The sequence below is a fragment of the Monodon monoceros genome, unplaced genomic scaffold, assembly GCF_005190385.1.
Source record: "Monodon monoceros isolate NGI ecotype Baffin Bay Population unplaced genomic scaffold, NGI_Narwhal_1 Super_Scaffold_1, whole genome shotgun sequence".
NCBI lineage: Eukaryota > Metazoa > Chordata > Mammalia > Artiodactyla > Monodontidae > Monodon > Monodon monoceros.
In genome coordinates, this window is record NW_021703765.1 from 10,917,302 (window position 1) to 10,936,454 (window position 19,153).

Consider the following 19,153-nt stretch of genomic DNA (forward strand, 5'->3'; position numbering starts at 1 on the left):
AAGGGCACTAATCCCATCATGAGGGTGCTACTCTCATGGTTACATCTAAATCTAATTGCTTCCCAAAGGCCTTACCTCTAAATATTATCACATTGGGAACTAGGGCTTCAACATATGAATGTTGGAGAACACGTGTATTCAGTCTGTGGCACTAAGGTACCATTAATGCTTTCAAGGTGCTTACCCTTGAATGAGGAAATCATGTAAATTGTTGCACAAAGCAGTTAGTGTTATATTATAGAAAAAATCCAATAACTGTAAGAGCATAAAAGAGAAGGAGAATGTTAGATGAATGATGCAACCTTAAGGAATACAGAAAATGATTAGTGTGAATAATGAAAGATTTGTGATGTCTTTCAGAGATAAGATTTATTCTTGATGGCTCCAGAAAAATAAAAATGCCAGAGAGTCTTCTGAGTTTCCATCCTATTCATTTTATCTATGTCAGTTTCTTATCTCTGCTGATACGAAGTCCTATCCATTGCCCAAGGGAGACTGAAAGTGTAATTGGAAACATATGTTAGTGTGGAAAGATCGCTGCATTCACTCCAGTCCTAACAAGATGTGGTAGCCAAGTTACTTAACCTATTCTGATATCATCTTCATATACGTAAAAGAAGAATATTGTCATGGATTGATATTAAATAAATAAAGCACAGCTCATAAACTAGATGCTTTATTAAAAAAGGGGGAGAAATATTTTAGGGCAATCATATTGACCATAAAGTCAGTGAGACCTCCAGCTGGAAACAACTAGAAATTTACACGAAATATAATGAAAAACCTAGCAGTGAAAAAAAAAACCCAAAACCCTACAGGACACTTCTACCCAGCCCTGATAACTCCCTCCTCTACCTCTCCCTATTACTTTTCTCTGATCTCATCTCTTATTGCTGTCCGTTTTACTCATTCTGCTTGGCCACCAGCCATGCTGGCTTCCTTCCTGTTCTTTGAACATTCCAGACATGCTCCTGACTGAGGGCCTTTGCAAGGACACTTTGCTTTGCTGGGTACACTCTTCTTCCAGATATGGGATGGCAATTCCCTTGCCTGTTTTTGGTCTCTGTTCAAATGTTACCTTCCTAATGAGCTCTATCAGAGTCAGCTCAAATTAGTAAAATCACAACATGCCCAGTCTAATTTTTTATAACACTTAACACCTTCTAGCATGTTCTAAAGTTCACTTTTTACTAAGGATATTCTATATTGCCTGTCTCTCCAAACTATAATGTAAAACTAGGGCATAACCAAAAGGTGGAGAGCATCTTTGTTGGGGGGGGGGGGTGTTAGAAGTTACACTCCCACAGCAAAGAAGTTTAGATGTGTAAATATTTGTTAAAATGATGATTGTATAATGAACTATTGAACTTTTAAGAAGGTAAAGGAAACCTTTAGGTCCTGAAATACAGAGGTTATTAGAAACCACAGGTAGGGGTACTGTGCTGAAGATCTGGCTACACAATGGGAGTGAAAAATGGGGGGCCTTATCAATGCTGAGGGTTTGTTACCTTAAGGGCTGTACAGAGGTCAGAAGACAAAGCCTATGAGTCTTAAAATACGGGGAATTAGGCCTACAGTTTTCACATAAAGCAAACAAGAACCAGAAAATAAGAAAGAAAGTTAAAAAAGAAGCTGTCAAGGAATCTGTTCGAAGTAAACACAAATCCTCTTTGGAAGGAACAGTCTTTGCAGTTGTATTAGTCTGCTCAGGCTGCCGTAACAACATACACGCTGCATGGTTTAAATAACAAACATTTATTTCTCACAGTTCTGGAGGCTGGAAGTCCAAGAAAAAAGTGCCATCATGGCTGAGTTCTGGTGGGGGCCCTCCTACTGGTTTGCTGACAGGCTCTTTCTCTGCGTCCTCACATGGTAGAGAGAGAGACAAAAAAAGCTCTCTGCTGTTTCTTTTTATAAGGACCCTATCTGATCAGATCAAGGTCCTGCCCCCATGACCTCATTTAACCACAATTTCCTCCCAAGGGTCATATCTCCAAATATCATCACATTAGAGGCTAAGGCTTCAACATGTGAATTTGGGGGAAACACAAAAATTCAGTTCATAGGAGCAGTATTCCCCCAAATGTTTACTATTCTCTGGTTACTCTCTCAAAAATTATTTCCTTAAGTATTTAAAAGTACTCGTGTTTATTATTAATTAAAAGTGTTGCAAAGTGTTTCTTGCATGTTTGATTCTGTTTTCATTGATTCCACTGACACAGCAAATGGTTTGTTTGCTCATGTATTTTGTGTTCTGAGCTCATATCCCTTGAAATTTCATCTGGGGGAATTCTTTGCATCTTTGCTTTAAGAATAGTTAAGAACACTTTTCTAGAAAATGCATGTATTTGTTCTACCCAAGTGCCAGTGTCACCACCATGCTGTGACTACTTCCATTTAGTACTTGCTCTGGGGTTTTTTCAGTTCCACAGCGATTATGGGTTCCATACATTCATGAGGTTGGCTGCTTATGACTAAAATCTCATATGGAAGATATTTTCTGTCTACCTAGAGTTCGGATGGAAATAAGCAAGTTTTCACACTATCCCCATTGTGTGTGTTTTTTCCAGTGCACACCCTGTAGAATTTGGTTTCAGGGAAAAGCCCACTTTATGGGGTGCCTCTAATACAGTTCCCCACATTGAATGGGCCAGAGACTTTGTCAACTGTCCTATCCTTCATCCTACTAAATTGAAAGCTCTAGGACCCTGGAAATCTGTAGGTGACCCCACAGAGCCATCAACTTCAGCACTTGCTTATTTATCTGGGGTTAGCCTAATGGTTTTTGTCCTTTGATGATGTGTCTCTTAACTGTTGCTAATTCAGCTATGCTGAATATATATATATATATATTTATTTTTTACATATTTTATTATATATATTTATATTGAAAACTAGGAATTTTTTTCAGGACATTCAGTTAGTCATATTTCCAGAAGTGGAAGCTTCAGTAACTTTTCAAACTTACTTCCCTAGTTTCTGAGAAACCGAAAAACTAACTAATCCTCCCCCATTTCCTTCCTCAAGAAAAGAAGTATTTCACATATCCATCATGTTGAATGACTGTATTTTTCAATGTCTTTGGCCATACATTGCACTTATATCATATGATGTTAAAAATCACACTTAATTTAAAGCAAACAACAAAACTCTGTGTTATATGCTTATCTGTCATTCTCTTTGAGTTTGGAGAATGAATTATCCCGATTTTAGGCAAGAAATTGAAGCCAGATTTTACAGCTCCACCACAGTGTTTCCACTGGGAATTGTGGATTATTGGAGGAAAACAATCTAGCGGTTCCTGAATTTCTATGACTTTAGAAAAAAGAAGGAATGAAAAGGAAATTAAACTCTTAGAGATAGAAAACTTCCTGCTACCCCTACCCAATTCACACTCTAGAGCAGAATTTATTTGAAAGTTTCATCAGTCCTGGCAATACTAAACCCAAAATGCAGTACTAAATACAAAACACATTTTCCTTAGAAAAGCCTGTTCTATCCACATCAATAGCTGTCTTAAAGTAGGAGAAAATAGGACTGGAGAGAGGAATGTAGAAACGCAAGTATGGGGAATAGGAGATGATATAGAGAAAGCATCTTTTATTTCTTTCTCAAAATATAGAGAGGAGATAATACAAGGGCCATATGTGTATGGCTTATATTTAAGTTATGTTATATTAAAAATTCCTCTCCTTAGGAGGCAAGTATACATACACAGGGACACTAATATAAAATACTAATAAAAGATGAAATGAACACATTTTAATGTTTTAAGAATGGCACGCTGTACAAAAATTCTTGAACTCTATGTAAGCAGATTTGATTCAAAGAAGTAACTGTAGAGATGAGTTTTTACTGCTAAAGGCTTACTCTCCTAATTAAGCAATATGTCATATTAACATCCCTAGATAATAGCTTTATGCAAATTCCTACAGCATCTATTTACCTACATATCTGCCCATCTCTCTTCAAAAGAGCTAACACTTATGCTTGTATTACAGAGAACAAAGAAAAGCAAACTGAAGAAAACTTTCTCCACTAGAAAATGTTGTCTTAGATAAGTCTCCAAGGTATCTAAGGTCTAATGTGTGGGGAGCAGAAGAGAAACTGGGTTTTAGATCTACCAGAGTCAGAGATGTGAAAGCCAGGGGACCCAGTGGGTGAGAAGCTACCAGATCAGCAGTCAGGAGGAGATGCTGGGTACAGAGTCACTTTTAGTTCAGAGAGAAAGTCTAGCTAATGACAATGCCTCCTGGAAAAGTGCTCTGTAAATTCTGAGATGCCCTCAGCTCAGAAAAGCAAGTGCTCTGGGCGCTGAAAACCCAGAATTCTGTAAAGAATTCACCCAACACAGATAGAAAAAGAGGTTTAAGGAGGAGAGAGGGATTAATTAGGAGTTTGGGATTAGCACATACAAACTACTATATATAAAATAGATAAATAACAAGGTCCTACTATATAGCACAGGGAACTGTAGTCAATATCTTGTAATAAACTATAATGGAGAAGAATATGTATAACTGAATCACTTTGTAACACAACATTGTAAATCAAGTATACTTCAGTTATAAAAAGAAAGGGGAATAAAAAGGAAAAAGAGGTTTAAGTGCTGTCTGGCTTGTCAAGTCCAGTAATATTCACAAATATTCCCAATGGTAATTCATTAATCCATTTGTCAAATTTCTACTGAGTCTATTGTGCCTCAGATGCTGTGTCAGACGCTGAGATAAATCTCAGTAAAGACACAGACAATCCAGCCTTCCCAGAGCTTAAAGTCAGTTTTTAAAAAAAGTGTAGATATAACCAAAGAAACAATAAGTAGCTTTCTGTATGCTTATTAGCTGAGAAAAGTGGAGAGAGAGGGCTCTTCCTGAAGTGGAAAGCCAGAGGCAGGAAGGCATAAAGGAAAAGAGAGGTCTGGCCCAGAACTGGTGCAGAAGGACATCAGAGCTTTAACAAGAGCACACTCGCTGTTACTCCCTGTGCGATGCACTAGTGTCAGGTCCGAGGGAGTGCGTAGAGTGTAGCAGGTGAATTCTGTATTGAAAGAGTGCTGTTAAAAACTGGCAAGACTGAGACTGCTCCTTGAGAAGTGGGGCTTGGAAAAACTCCCATTAGATACATTACATAAATGGAGGGATGCTTTTTACTGATACCTGACTCTGTGGAAGAAGTAGGAGTTATTATTGCCACACAGCTCTTTTTTTTAACTTTTTATTTTATACTGGAGTATAGTTGATTAACAATGTTGTGTTAGTTTCAGGTGTACCACAAAGTGATTCAGTTATACATATACATGTATCTATTCATTTTCAAATTCTTTTCCCAATTAGGTTGTTACAGAATACTGAGCAGAGTTCCCTGTGCTATACAGTAGGTCCTTGTTGGTTATCCACTTTACATATAGCAGTGTGTACATGTCAATCCCAAACTCCATGACTATCCCTCTTCTGGGTGTACTTTAATGTGTGAGTTTGATTTATCTATAAGTGTGTGCGCAGGAGATAATCAACCAAGCTCTGGTGATTCTATAAACACATTTTGGCCATAGGTAATGTGGTCAGAGCAGAAGCCAAGTAGAAGAGATCTCTAATAGAACATTTTATTCCAATATTATTTGTATCATTTTTACTTTTCTATTTTAATTAATTTTATAATAGGACATTGAAAAGTATGCTAGTATAAGGAACTTCTGGGTAATCAAGACATTTCTTTAAGACATAACTCAGCTGAGAAATCACTAAAAACAAACAAAAAAAGATATTTTAAATTCTTCATCCACAGCCATGAAATTAATCCACTGGTATTTTTATACAGGCTTGTTCTTTGGAAGCTCATTTCATGTACTTCATCTGCAGATGTAGTACTTTTTCTTCATTTGGTAGTACAAATTTTCATTTTTTTACATTTGAAATATTTTTCTTTAGAATTGAAGAAAAATATTCTTACTCTAAAAATTTAGTTTTTAGGAATCAAACAGGGAATTATAAGATCAGTTTGCAGCAAACAAGTAGCTGGTCCTGTGTAGAATCTCAAAGATTAATGGAAAAGGTAAAAATGGATCAGCAACATTTGATTATCTGAGAGAGAAGAGAATCCCGAATAAACAGCAATGGACAGAAAGCATCTCAGGGAAGCCGTGTGGTGCCAGTTGCCCGCCCAGACCCTAGAGCCAGAGAGTGAAAAATTCAAATATAGGCAAAACAATGAACATTTGGGAAATCTGTGCGTTGTGCCCCTGTCTCAATTTCCTCACAATAATAACAAATACAAAATAATGATTTATGAAATAATAAGTAGTTTAATAAATTAATAAAATTGCTTACAATAATAAAACTGTTGTTGTGATAATTAATTAAACTAACAGAGGTAGAGCATGGAGAGATGCCTGGTATATAGCTAACATTTTCTGACTGCTTTCATTAATGTTGTTAAACGGTATTCCAAGTGCCTATCAAAGATCCCAAAGCATAGCACGTGCTTGATATTCTTTATTTAACCACAGGTTTCCAGGGCAGATCAGGAAGACGTTTCCCCGGGTGTTTCTGACCAAAGAATTTACATGACTTGCCTGAAACACATCTTGAAGCCTCTGGATATACCTGTAGGCTACAGGGATAATGTGGCTCTGAAATTACTCTCTTTGCAGCTAGGGGTATTTCAGCTTGTTTATCTGGCCAACCCGAGGTCTCCTTTCTATTTTACTGCTCTATGTGAATCTGCAAGGAACTTTGTCAGTAAATAAAATAATAACTGGAGCATTCGAACACACCTGCCAATTTGCTTAGCATACTGATTAGCAATCACGATGTGTTTAGGACATATGAAGACATTTTATATAGTTCCTTTTGTGAATTCCAGAATGTGGGACTCAGAAAATACAATATTTGCCATTTCCCAGATTAGGAATGCCAAGTAAGGCACTCGTAGATGCCCTAAAAAACCACACTTGGGGAGCGAGCTACATGTTGGAGGCTCTCACTTGAAACAAAACACCGAAGTGCAAGCAGCAGAGTGCAGGCATTGCCCTAAGTTGTGAAAGTTAATGACAGTTGAAGATTTAGACTCCATCGTCCTACATGTTTTCCTCAAAAACCCCCCCAAAAAGCCCACCTTATTATATTCGCCACTACTATGTGTCGGTTCAGTGTTTCCGTGTTGTTTCTGCAGTTGAGCCATTCATGGCTAGGTTCCAACATTTGAACATATGCTTTAGGGTGCTTTGGGCTACTTTGGAGGCATTTCTTCAGCCCTCGCTGGTCGTGTTCCAGATCTTCAGTAGCGGACGTGACAGCTGCGCCCCCCCTTCCTGTCAGCTGTGCTCCTCACGCTTCCTGTCCAGCAAAGTCATGTTATGACAAACACTGTGTTACTGCTAGGGCTTGGCCAGGTGCCAAGACCATGTTGTCTTGTCAGTAGTTGTTAAGTGCGGCTTGAGGAGGACACTAAATGCACTTTTCAGTAAGTGGCAGCTGCACATAGATCCACATTTTGCAGTCGTATGGAGACGGCCTGGCACTGCTTCTCGTTCAGAGGCCTTTCGTTGACATTGGAACTTAAAGTGCATTGGTCTGGGAGTTAGCCTGTCAGCCTCCCGAAAGACGGGCTTGCTGGCTTCATTCCATCCTTCTCCTCAACCTACCCGACAGGACACACGACTACGTGTCGTGGGCAGTTGTGACTCAAGCATCACTCACTAGCACAAGTCAAGGTGGTCTTCCCACCGGCTTCAGCTAGAGGGAATGCACAGAAACATTCAGGCAATCCCACAGAATTAAGTCAGGATGATAACTGAGCATTTAAACAAACAAAAAAAATGGCTGTCTTTATGCAAAAGCAGCTGGAGAAGGCTTTCTCAACAAGAATTCCTTTTAGGCAGCATTTTAAAGTTGACGCCTTAAAAGAATCTAAAAATGAGTGGATACATGTATATGTATAGCTGATTCACTTTGCTGTACACCTGAAACTAACACAACATTGCAGATCCAGCTGCTTTATGTCTCTGTTTTCTATAGTCACACATCCATGTAGCGGCATTTGGGAGATATGGTGGTCTGAGAAGAATCTTGGCAATATGTACTCATATCAGCTTAAACCCTTAGGTTTTAGGCTTTCAGGAGTGTTCAGAAAGTGACCACAGTAGAGTTTACCTCCTTCTTTGATGTTTCCATTAGGAAAAGGAGGGAGAAAAACCTTTCTGGAAAAGAATCAATAGGAAAGTTAGGTAACGCCTGTAAAGATTATTGTCCGGGAGGACATGGTGATGATATAAGTTAACAACCCTTAGTAGGATAAATAAAGCAGCAACTAGGACTCTGTGCCTTGCGCATTTTTATTGAGGTGCTTTGTCTTGTAATTGTTTAGTTTTTCTTGTCCCTTAATTACACTATACCCTTAAGTCTTACTTCACTCTACCGTTGGTTCTATCTCTTTCAACCTCAGTGTGCGTGCGTGCGGGTGTGTGTGTGTGTGTGTGTGTGTGTGTGTGTGTGTATGTACAGGCACATTTACAGTCTGTATTTTTGGATAAAACTGAACCACAATCACTGACCAGGGTACAGACTGACCAAGTGAGTTGACCCATGACACTTAATGAGGACGCAGCCCTGACTTTGAATGAAGATATCGGTCTAGGATGTCTGAAGGAAGGGTAGGATAAACATTTATCCCCAAGTAGAGAAGGCATCAGGAAGGGACTGCAGACAGTTAAAATTACTAAGTGTCAACAAAGCAGTAGGTTAATAGCAACAGTTACATGGAAATTTGCTTGATAAAAAGAAGTAGTGCTCACTTGTTAACCACAATATTGATACCAGGTTCAAGAACTAGAATCCCCTGAGAGGACACATCCCTCTAGTAAAGTCAATCATCTTCCCTTCTTTTGGATAAGCTACATCACTACCTATAAAGTGAGAACGTAGTAACGAACACAGATTTTACAGGGATTACTTAGTGATAATAAAGCATGCAAAGTCATGGATTAGTGCCTGTGCATATCAGACCCTCAGTAAATGGTAGTTGGTACTATTATTATTGTGGTTATTTTAATTGTTTTTACATATCTGTTTGACGACATTTTATCGGTATCGTTTGCTACTAGAGACTGACATCTCTTTCTAGAGTTTGAAAAATAAGAATTATTTAATTGAAAAAACTGCAAAACACTAAGATTAAGAATAATTATTGCATGTCATAGTGTGTTATTCATAGATCATATTCCTGGCAAGCTTTCTAGATTGTGTAATACGTTTTCCCACCATTAATAGCTCCTATACCTGCTCTATATGAATAACGTAAACTTTAAGGACAAGATGATAATCCATCTTTTCATCTTGTAATACATTGTACTCTCTCCTGCATAGACTTTGAGACTTAGCCCCTTAGTCTTTGAGATAATCCACATACTATCAATATTAATGAGTAAAAGTACTCATTAATGGGAAAATTTGGTTCTAGCTTCTATCAACACCAACCGTCACTACAGTCATCCATCACTGTTTCTGGCCCGGCTATTTGAAAATTAAGGAGACTTAAACACATATCTTTAAACTCTATATTTACAATTTTTTCCATAAGGTAATCAAGAATCTGATCATTTTTAGCCTAGGCATGATGGAAGAGTAGAGACAAGTTTATTGTCTAACTACTAAGCTGTAGCTAGAGTCCTTAAAGACAGTTTTTGCTGACCCAGAAAGTTCAACTTAGAAAAAAAAAAAAAGTCTGTGGTTTCCCTTTGTCAGAAATGATGAAGGTTTTAGATTTCCTCTCAGGCTAATATCACCTATTGGGAAGAAAAAGGAATTATGAGGCACATTTAGCAAGAGAGAATTTTACCATCTATGAAAAGATTAAGCTTAATTATGAATTCAATTTATAAAGTCTAGTGTCACCAAGAGGTAGTTCAGCTCTAGACTTTGAGTGTAGCAATATGCTTTAGTTCTAATTTAAAGTGACCCGAGACTCAGCTGACAGAGGAAGGACAGTCTGTGCTGTAGCAAATCAGATACAACTTGGATGCTATTCTAATTTTTTTTTCACTTTTTTTTCCTTGTAAAATCTTTATGGCTATCATTGTTTTTTTAAAAAAAGACTTTCATGCCTATCCTTATATGACAAGAAGCCTCTCTGTAATTTCCAACAACCAGAAACAGATAACTATCGAAAAAGATGAAAATGCTCACTTTCAGAACATTCTATGCCCATCTGGTCTACTTTCTTTCTCCCTCCACCCCCTAAAATCACATGAAATGTGAAAGTCGTTCCACAGGTATTTAGGATAAAATATGTTCAAAGTGTAAGACCCTTCAGTCTTCAAGCCCACCAAGTCCCAGGGGGATATATCTTAAAAGATGCTTCAGAGCCCCAATACCTGGAATTTTTCAGAATCTTCCTTGTAGAAATAAAATCACCAGGGGAATGATGATGTTGTTACATTCTGCTTCTTTTCTAGTTCTGCTCTGAATCATTTTCCATTTCTATTCTTAAATCCTTTACAACTGAAATGCTTTCCTTGGATGAAGACTGAAATGTTGCTGCATCAAGAATGAAGACAACATCTGTTCCAAGAGCAATTGCTACGAGGCTGGAATCGAAGTACAAAACAGGATCTCTCTAGCACACTCTCCTTTTTTTTTTTTTAGTGTCAGTTTCTTTCAGTTTTTGGAACACGGTCCGAAAGCAAGATGGGCAGAGAAGTAATCTCTACGGTCCGAAAGCAAGATGGGCAGAGAAGTAATCTCTTTTCACCTGAGGATGTACTTTTATTAGAATGAACTTAGAAAAGAAATAACATGTCGCAGAAGGTTATTTAGTCCACTTATGAAGTGACGGCTAAAGAAAGTAAACAGTCTACCTCTTTCTCATTTACTGAATGCTTTCTTGTCTCCCTTTTGGGTAGGTGACCCTACATTATATTAGCCAGTTACCGCCCGCCCCCCTGACTCACCCCCACCAAAATCTTTCTGAGAGTGACAGTGGGTGCTACTAATAATTATTCCAGAACAATGGACATTAGCCACGACCACCCTGGGCCAACTGGGGTGGGTTGGGAGGGAGAGTGGTCATCCTGATTTTGAGAAGCAAAATTACTTTATGGTAAGATTCATATGACATCCTTTATTTTTCTCTATTTAATAATTTCTTCAATGACAAAATCAAGATAAACTCAGCCTGTTGCTTGGAGGCAATGACCCAGATAGAAAAGATCACGTAACTGCCAAAGGCACTCTTGACTGAGCCTTATAAGACTGTAGCCATGAAATTCCTACGAGCAAGATGTATGATCTTCAAGAAGACAATTGGGGATTCTTTATTTGTCTGCATAAACTATTTTCAATCAAGGTAATATATAAAGAAAAGGAGGCTTCTTGCCTGAAGGAGGGTCAGTTGTTTTCAGTTTTACATTTCTAATATGGGCTATAATCTTCAAGGAGAACAAGACAAGATACCATCTCAGTGATAACTCTCAAGAACAGCTTGCCTTTCCTGGTGGAGTTAAAAAAATATAAGTACTTCCCATGAGCATAGTATTTGAAGTAATGATTCTCCAAGCATGCATTTTCTACTTCCTTACAAGTATTTCTCTCCAGGTTAAGCAGTAAAACTTTGGCAAGAAAGCAAGTCTTTACCTGTAACTGCATTGGGGTTAATGCCTGGTATTATAAATCAAGAGTTAACCATTAAGTAAAGGGTTGACTTGGACTAAAGGAATATTTTAGGAAAACACTGAGCGTGGAAGTGATACTTGTCTCAACAAAAACAGCAAAATATATAAAAGAAGACCAGTACTACCACAGGGCAGGAAAGTTATAGCAAGCATTCTTCAGAATATCCCGTTGAAGATCACATTTTTATCATTTGCCTGGCTCTATGTGAAGCAAAATGAAAGTGGTGTTATTAAAGAGTATATGTATATATATATATATATGTATGTATCACAATATATGTATATATAAATAACATATTTATATATATATACACATATGTGTATGTGTCACACATACACTTTTGTTTGGAGAGATTGTAGGTAGAGTGTTTAAAAATTACCTTAGAAGCAAAAGAGAAAGACAATAATAGGAAGTTGTTCTTGCCTAAGATATAACATTATCCACATATTTATTGTACCTAGTTGAGTAGTCAGGTTTAATATAGTGATTCCATTATTAACAGATAGTTTATTTCATACCAAAGGGTCATTTTTTCTTCAGATATTTTTTCTATAAACCTTATGAAATCCTGAATTGAAAAGCCCCTTCAGATATTACCTTGGACTTGCTCTTAGGTGATGTTTCTATGAGCTGATATTCTAGTTTCCAGAGCAGCTGGTAAGGTGAGCTGCATCATTTAGGAAGACGCTTGAACAGATCCCATTCCTCTGGCTGAAAGACTCTGTATTCATGGTACAGCAATCTTGAAATCTCAATTGCATTGTGTCATGAATTTCACTTTTTCCACTTGCTTAGCTGAACATACTAATGATGAAGCAGAGTGGCACATGGCTATTTTCAGGTCGTGGCTATTTTCTGTATAATTCCACAGGGAATCAAAAGGAGCAGTAGCAGCTTCTGACAGCTTCAGCCATTTGGTGGCAAGAACCACGTGTAGTATTTAATCATTAATGTGTACATGGAAGGGGGTGAGTAGCAGTGCCTTAACTGCATGCAACAAAAACCATTTGCTTTCCAGAGAAAAACGTTCTCTACCCACCACAGGCTTCATTAGAAAAGACATATTAGACCTATCTATGTCCCCGTCTTCTTCTTTTTTTTTTTTTTTTGATAACAATATAATTCAAATGGCAAAATGAAATAAATCAGGACACTGATTTTTTAAGTACTGGGAAATCTGAGAGCTTGAAACATCAAGCCCCTTGCTTCTCTATTAGAGCATTTCCACTCTTAGATAATGTATATATGTCCTTTCACATCCCTTGACTGAGATTCCTGACGTATTTTGGGTTTTTGAAGACTGAAGACAAGAACAGAACTTTTGATAAATTTAGCATCCAGTAACCATGACTGGCATATTAAGAAAAATGCTAAATAACTGCTTTCTTAATTGAGAAACATATGAAGTTGCTACGGATCATGGACAGACAAAGAAATGCTCTGGTCTACTGACTATGGAAACTTTGATAGTTAGACATAGAAGGAGCTTTAGGCAACATGCTTTTCAACCCCTCAGTTATATAGAGATGAATCTGAAAGATAAAGGGGTATATATATAAGGCAAAGTTTTCTCCCCCTTGGTTTCAATATAAAACAACTGAAACACCACTGAGAAGCTAAATCTACAAGGACTCCGAAAGATATTAATGTCTGTAAGCTTAATGACCCAAATCCCGGAGTAAAATGATGTAGCACATTGTAATTTTCTGGACTTAGAAGACAGTTCACAACTTGCAACTGATAATCTTCACTTCAGCCCAGGTTCTGGGAAATATGCCTAGGTAGTCAATTTCAAAGTACTACAACAGGAAATACCAAATGAGATTTAAAAAGGAAAATTTTGCAAGGTAATAAAAATGTTGTATGTTGGATCACTGGTATTAAATGTAAGAAACTCAACATTCAGGAAGCTACGCTACAGAGACCTGGTCTAATTTTTCAAAATAATTTTGTATGAGATGCTTTTTAAGTTGGCAAAAGCCCAGCTATTGGAACATTTGATATCTCTGCTGTATAGGAAAGGTAGGATGCGAATGTACAAAGCCTTACGTTGGTGTTACCAAGAGCAATGAGAGGGCTGAACAACTTAATAATAATATTACACTTAGGCTTGAAATTGTCTCTGATAGTTCTGTATGATGCTAATAAATTAATGGGCTTTGAATTTGCATGAGTACCATGCATCAGGGGAAATGTGGAATGTCAGAGTTAAGAAATCTGTCACTCAGTACTTTCAAGAGCTTCTGAACCACCTGCAATATGGCATATGCTAAAAATTAGTCAGATTTGAGTTCCTAACCGAAAAAAAGTAAAACATTGACAAGCTGATGACCCTTTAAACCTGCATTCCAATACCCAGCCCTAACTGCCTCTCCTGCCACTTAATTTGTTTATAAAAAGATTACTATTGTGTCAGTACGCTTATAAGACAATACTGGTAGCCACTATTTTCAGGGTTGAATTAAGTGCGGTGATAGTGTAGTTAAGATTTTTGCGGAAACTTTTAATCTGCATGTTCTTTTAAGTCACAAATGTACTAGGAGAGAGAACTGTTGTCCAGGGAATATTTTAACTGAAATTTTCCTTGATCTTCTGTTTCTTAGGGTGCATAGGGTTTGTGTTTCGTAGGCACTGTGGGATATCGTGTTTGTTTGTTGCTTTTTAACTGCGATGAGTTTCAATTAGATAAAGAAGAATAGACAAGCGGAACAGTCGCAAAAATTTAAAAAATGACTGCAGCAATTCTCAGTATAATGCATATGAAAATAAGTTTAAGCATTTGGATGATATTGTTTGAGATTCAATCCTGTGGATAAGAGAACAGAGGAGATTACATCCAAGCAAGAGATTTGAGGAATGTCAGAAAGTACTAATTATTCTCAAGAACTTTTAGAGGCAAAATGCAATGTTATTAATACATAAATATGTTTAAAACCCAAACTGGTAATACATCCTATGTGTATAGATCTTTTACTACCATAAACACCAAATCCAGTTACAAATTAAATCAATGTAAAACTATAACCAAAAAAATTCTAATTAGCACTATTAAAATTATGTGATAGATGATATTTTATAAACTAAATTTGTGATACTGGCTTTAGTAGCAATAGATGTAATAGCTTGTTTTATATCTACTTGATGTTTTTGAATTTGAACATGATGAAGCATCATTTGAATTATCATTTCTAGAATTATTACCGTATTTTTCTCTTTTAAAAATTATCTTGTTCTTTAAATATTCTTTTATATGTATAAAATAAGCTACAAGGATATATTGCACTGCACAGGGAATATAGGCACTATTTTACAACAATTTTAAATGGAGTAGAGTCTATGAAAATTTTGAATTGCTAGGTTGTACCCCTGAAACTAATATAAGACAGTAAATCAACTACACCTCAATAAAAAAATAAAATTTAAAAATAAAAAGATATTCTTTTATTATTTTGATAGACCAGAAAAGTAAATAAGCCATCCTTGAAATGATATTAAAATACTTTTAGGATGCAAAGATAAGTTATTCATTGTAGATTTTACGTATTACTTATGATCCGGTACAATATATACATGTAGGATCCCTGAACCACATCTACGTGTCATGGTGGACTTCTATCACAGTCATATATATTCTGTTGTGGGTCCTGTCATGGCTCAATTCTGCCCTCACTTCTGTATGAACCATGGAGAAAATTTTGTACATTGTCACTGTAACATCCTGTGACCAACGTGGGACAAACATTAAACAGAAATGAAAATAATGACATTAAATTTGGGAATTTGACATATTTCCAAATATCAATTTATAAATTTTTATATACTAGTGTGAAGATGAAAACACAAAACATTAACCAAGCTGGCTGACACTGTAGACTCTATCACTGTGGTAGGCAGAATAGCGACTCCCCCTCAAATGTCCCTGCCCTAATTACCAGACCCGTAACTATATTAACTTACATGGCAAAAGAGACTCTGTACATGAGATGGAGACATCATCCTGGTTTATCCCAGTGGGTCTAATCTAATCACAGGTGTCCTTAGAAGGACAATCTTTGCCTTCAGAGATCAGGGTGAGATGCAGCAAAGGAAGAAGAACTTCACCCAACATTTCTGGCTTTGAATATAGAGGAAGAGGTCATGTGCTAAGAAATGTGGTTGCCCACTAGACTCTGAGAAAGGCAAGGAAACCGATTCCTGCCTGGAACCTCTAGAAAGGGATGCATTACAGTCAGCATGAGTGCTATGATAGGCTATAGAGAGAGTGGAGGAACAAAGAAGGGCTTTTCCATTCTCCCTGGAGGTTTCCTGGTGATGGAAATGGAAAGGTCCAAACAACCAAGTCTTCCCATAGGGCCTGGTGGACCGGTGGAAAAAGCACAAGATAATAAGTGGGAAAATCCAGATGCTGGGTCTTGTTGGACCATCATACTATTTTTGCATCTTGCACCTTGAGAAAAGTTTTTAAGCTCTCTGTGCTTTGGCCTCTTCATCAATACAATTAAAGCATGTGTGTCCTCACCTTTGTTCTATGAAGTCTCAGGGTTTTGTAAAGGAGTATCAGAGGCTACCATGGGCGAGGGGTTGAGGAAACGAGGCTCTAAGCACTGCTTCAACCACAGAAGTTTCACCAATGTCTTTTTCACTGATTGGCATTTATACACCTTAGAAAAAAAAAAGATTTCTGCTTTTAAAAACCTAAAAATTTGATAATCACTGGACAACATTGATCTGTTATTGTCTCCAGGTCTAAGATCTGTGATTCAGAGTTTTTGTTTTGTTTGGCATTCCCTTTGTAGTTTCTCCTTTTCTTCTAATGCCATTATTGATTCTGGAGGCAACAGGGCCTTCCAGTAAGATCTGCATTCCATTTTCCTTGCATGAAAAGCCAGAAATAGCTATAAGGCATAAATTCACCAGGAGCTTAGCATGCTTTCAATCACCAAGGAGAAATTCTTAAGCTTAAATTCTAACCATTCCAGGTAGAAAGAATATAGGCAGAAATGAAATATACTACCTTGCATAGTAAATAATCAACTATCTGAGGGTACAATATTTTAGATTTCATGACAGTCTGCTCTTATCTCTTCTCTCTACGTGTATGTGATTACCCACCTTCTGATCATTTCACTGCTCTTCAACATTTCCATAAAAATATAGGCCAGGAAACGAGGCAGCTGTATAACAAACACACTTAAATGTCATTTATTATTAGCAACTTTTCCTGAAAGTTAGAATGGAGAAAAGGTTGAAACTAGAAACTAATAGAACTTTGGGGTTATTTATCTTTTTCATTTGTTGATGCCTTGCTACTATTCAGTGAGCTGAACATGGATAATTGAGAGTCTGCCATCAAATAAGAGTCCTTGAAATTACAGTTTTAAATATAAATGATTGTAAAGTCAAATCATATACACACTACTAACTCGTAGTTATAACAGATGGATTCAGAGATATTTTTACTTATTCAGGAATATGTCATTTCCTTCTAGTCAGCCATCATTTATTTAGTTGCTAAGCGATTGGGGATATGAAGACATATAAAGTGGAGAAATAGTATCTTGCTTTCAAGAATATTAAGAATAAGTGAAGAAGAAAGTGAGAAAGAGGGAAACTGAGAAAGAGACAGAGAGAGAGAGAGATCAGATATATTCATATGATCCATAGTCTATAATTATGAAAACTCTTAACTTATAATAATTGAAAGATTGATTTGTAGAATAACTGGAAGTAGGCTCCTTAAGGAATAAAATATTGAAAAATAGAAAATTATTACTCAGAATTAAATCAGTATTCCAATTAAATATTTTTTGCTTTACTTAGAAACTTTCCGTCTTTGTTTCCATTTTAATGTTTGTTCATAATTTCATGAAATGTGCATTTGAAAATCTTTCCTTCCTTCCCCCTTTTTTCCTTCCTGTGGATGATTATGTGTTTGTCCAGTTAGTTTGTCTGTTTGTTTCCAGAAACTGTGTAAGGTGGCTATATCTCTCCGATAACCCCATCTGCTTCCTTTGGGTCTTTTTAAGATAGCTATCGGCCAATTATTATATTACAACACTGAAGTTTTATAATCTCACTTCTCTCAGGAGAATACCAAGATGATCTTTATTTACATAAGTTTTAAAAAGCACAGATCCATTACTCAATGATGGGATCAAATATAAGATCATGAAGCAGTTACATCTCTGTTGTTTACTTTTGCTTATTCAACTTACTGTCTGTAAAACTTTAAGCATTCACAGGACAGTATGGGGTGAGGGTTCTGGTCTCTTTGGCTATTGTTTACAAGTAAAAAAATTTTGAGGCAATGTTCTAAGTAGGGAAATAAAGGAAATCTGCAGACATGAGAGTGGTCGGGCATCCCTCAGACAAAATCTAGAGGTCCATCTCCTCCCATGAATTGCCTCTGCTTTTGCCTGGAAGAGGAACACACAGCTTTCTTGTTTTCCCATCCTCCGCTGGTCCTTCTGTTCCTGTGATCTATGAGAATTATGCCAATAGGTATTGTACATCCTGGATCAAGGCTCCCTTTGGTGCTATTCTGAATCATTTCTGGAGTCTTTTACTTTCCTATTGTGGAAACTTAAGCCCGCTGTTTGGAAACTCCGATTGTATTCTCTGTCATCTCTGTTTCTTAAGTACTTTTTATTACAATGGAACTGGAAGTTGTTATACAATTTGAACAGTACTTTGTAGGAATTTCCAGTCTTCTATTTTCACCTTTGCTTTTATAAAAACTTCAGTCAACATTTTATTGTGCTGTTGCCTACAAAAGTAACATAATAGCCCATTAAAGGATATCTGTTTTTGAAAAATAGGTTCTGTGCTGATGAGAAATACCATATAACATTACAGTAATTTTTTAATACACTTCGACTAGTACTTCTCATCAAAATAGAGGAGCAAAGCAATACTTATTTTCAAAAGTGAGCATGTAGGGCTGTGAAAACCATCTTCTTTTTAGAAGAAGGGGCATTGCCTTCATTATATCATAAGGTATATTTATTATATATTCTGTTACCTAAAACATTGTTACAAGTTAGCACTTCTATTGCTAGAGAAAAAATAGCTGGGGAAAAAAACTATTGCCTTTGATGAAAGGTGGGAAAGTTGGATAATTGAAGAGAAATATACAAGCATCATATGCTCATCATAACGTGAAATGATCTTCCAATGTGTTTCATTATTGTTTTATTGTCCTAAATGGTTGCCAGTAGATTTTCAGTTCTCAGAGGGCATGAGACCATGAATATTAAATTTATTCACTTATTTTGTCATCTTTTCCTTTACCAAATAATGCCTAACTTTTGTTGAACATTCATTCAGTCGTTGTTAAGGAACTTGCATGTGAATTACAAGATACATGATTTGGGGCAGGACACTAATCTCTCTGTGCCTGCTTCTTTATCATTAAATCTGGGTGGAATCATAGTCCTTTCCTCATAGCTTATAGGATTCTTGCAATGATTAAATCTAAGACTTTGCAC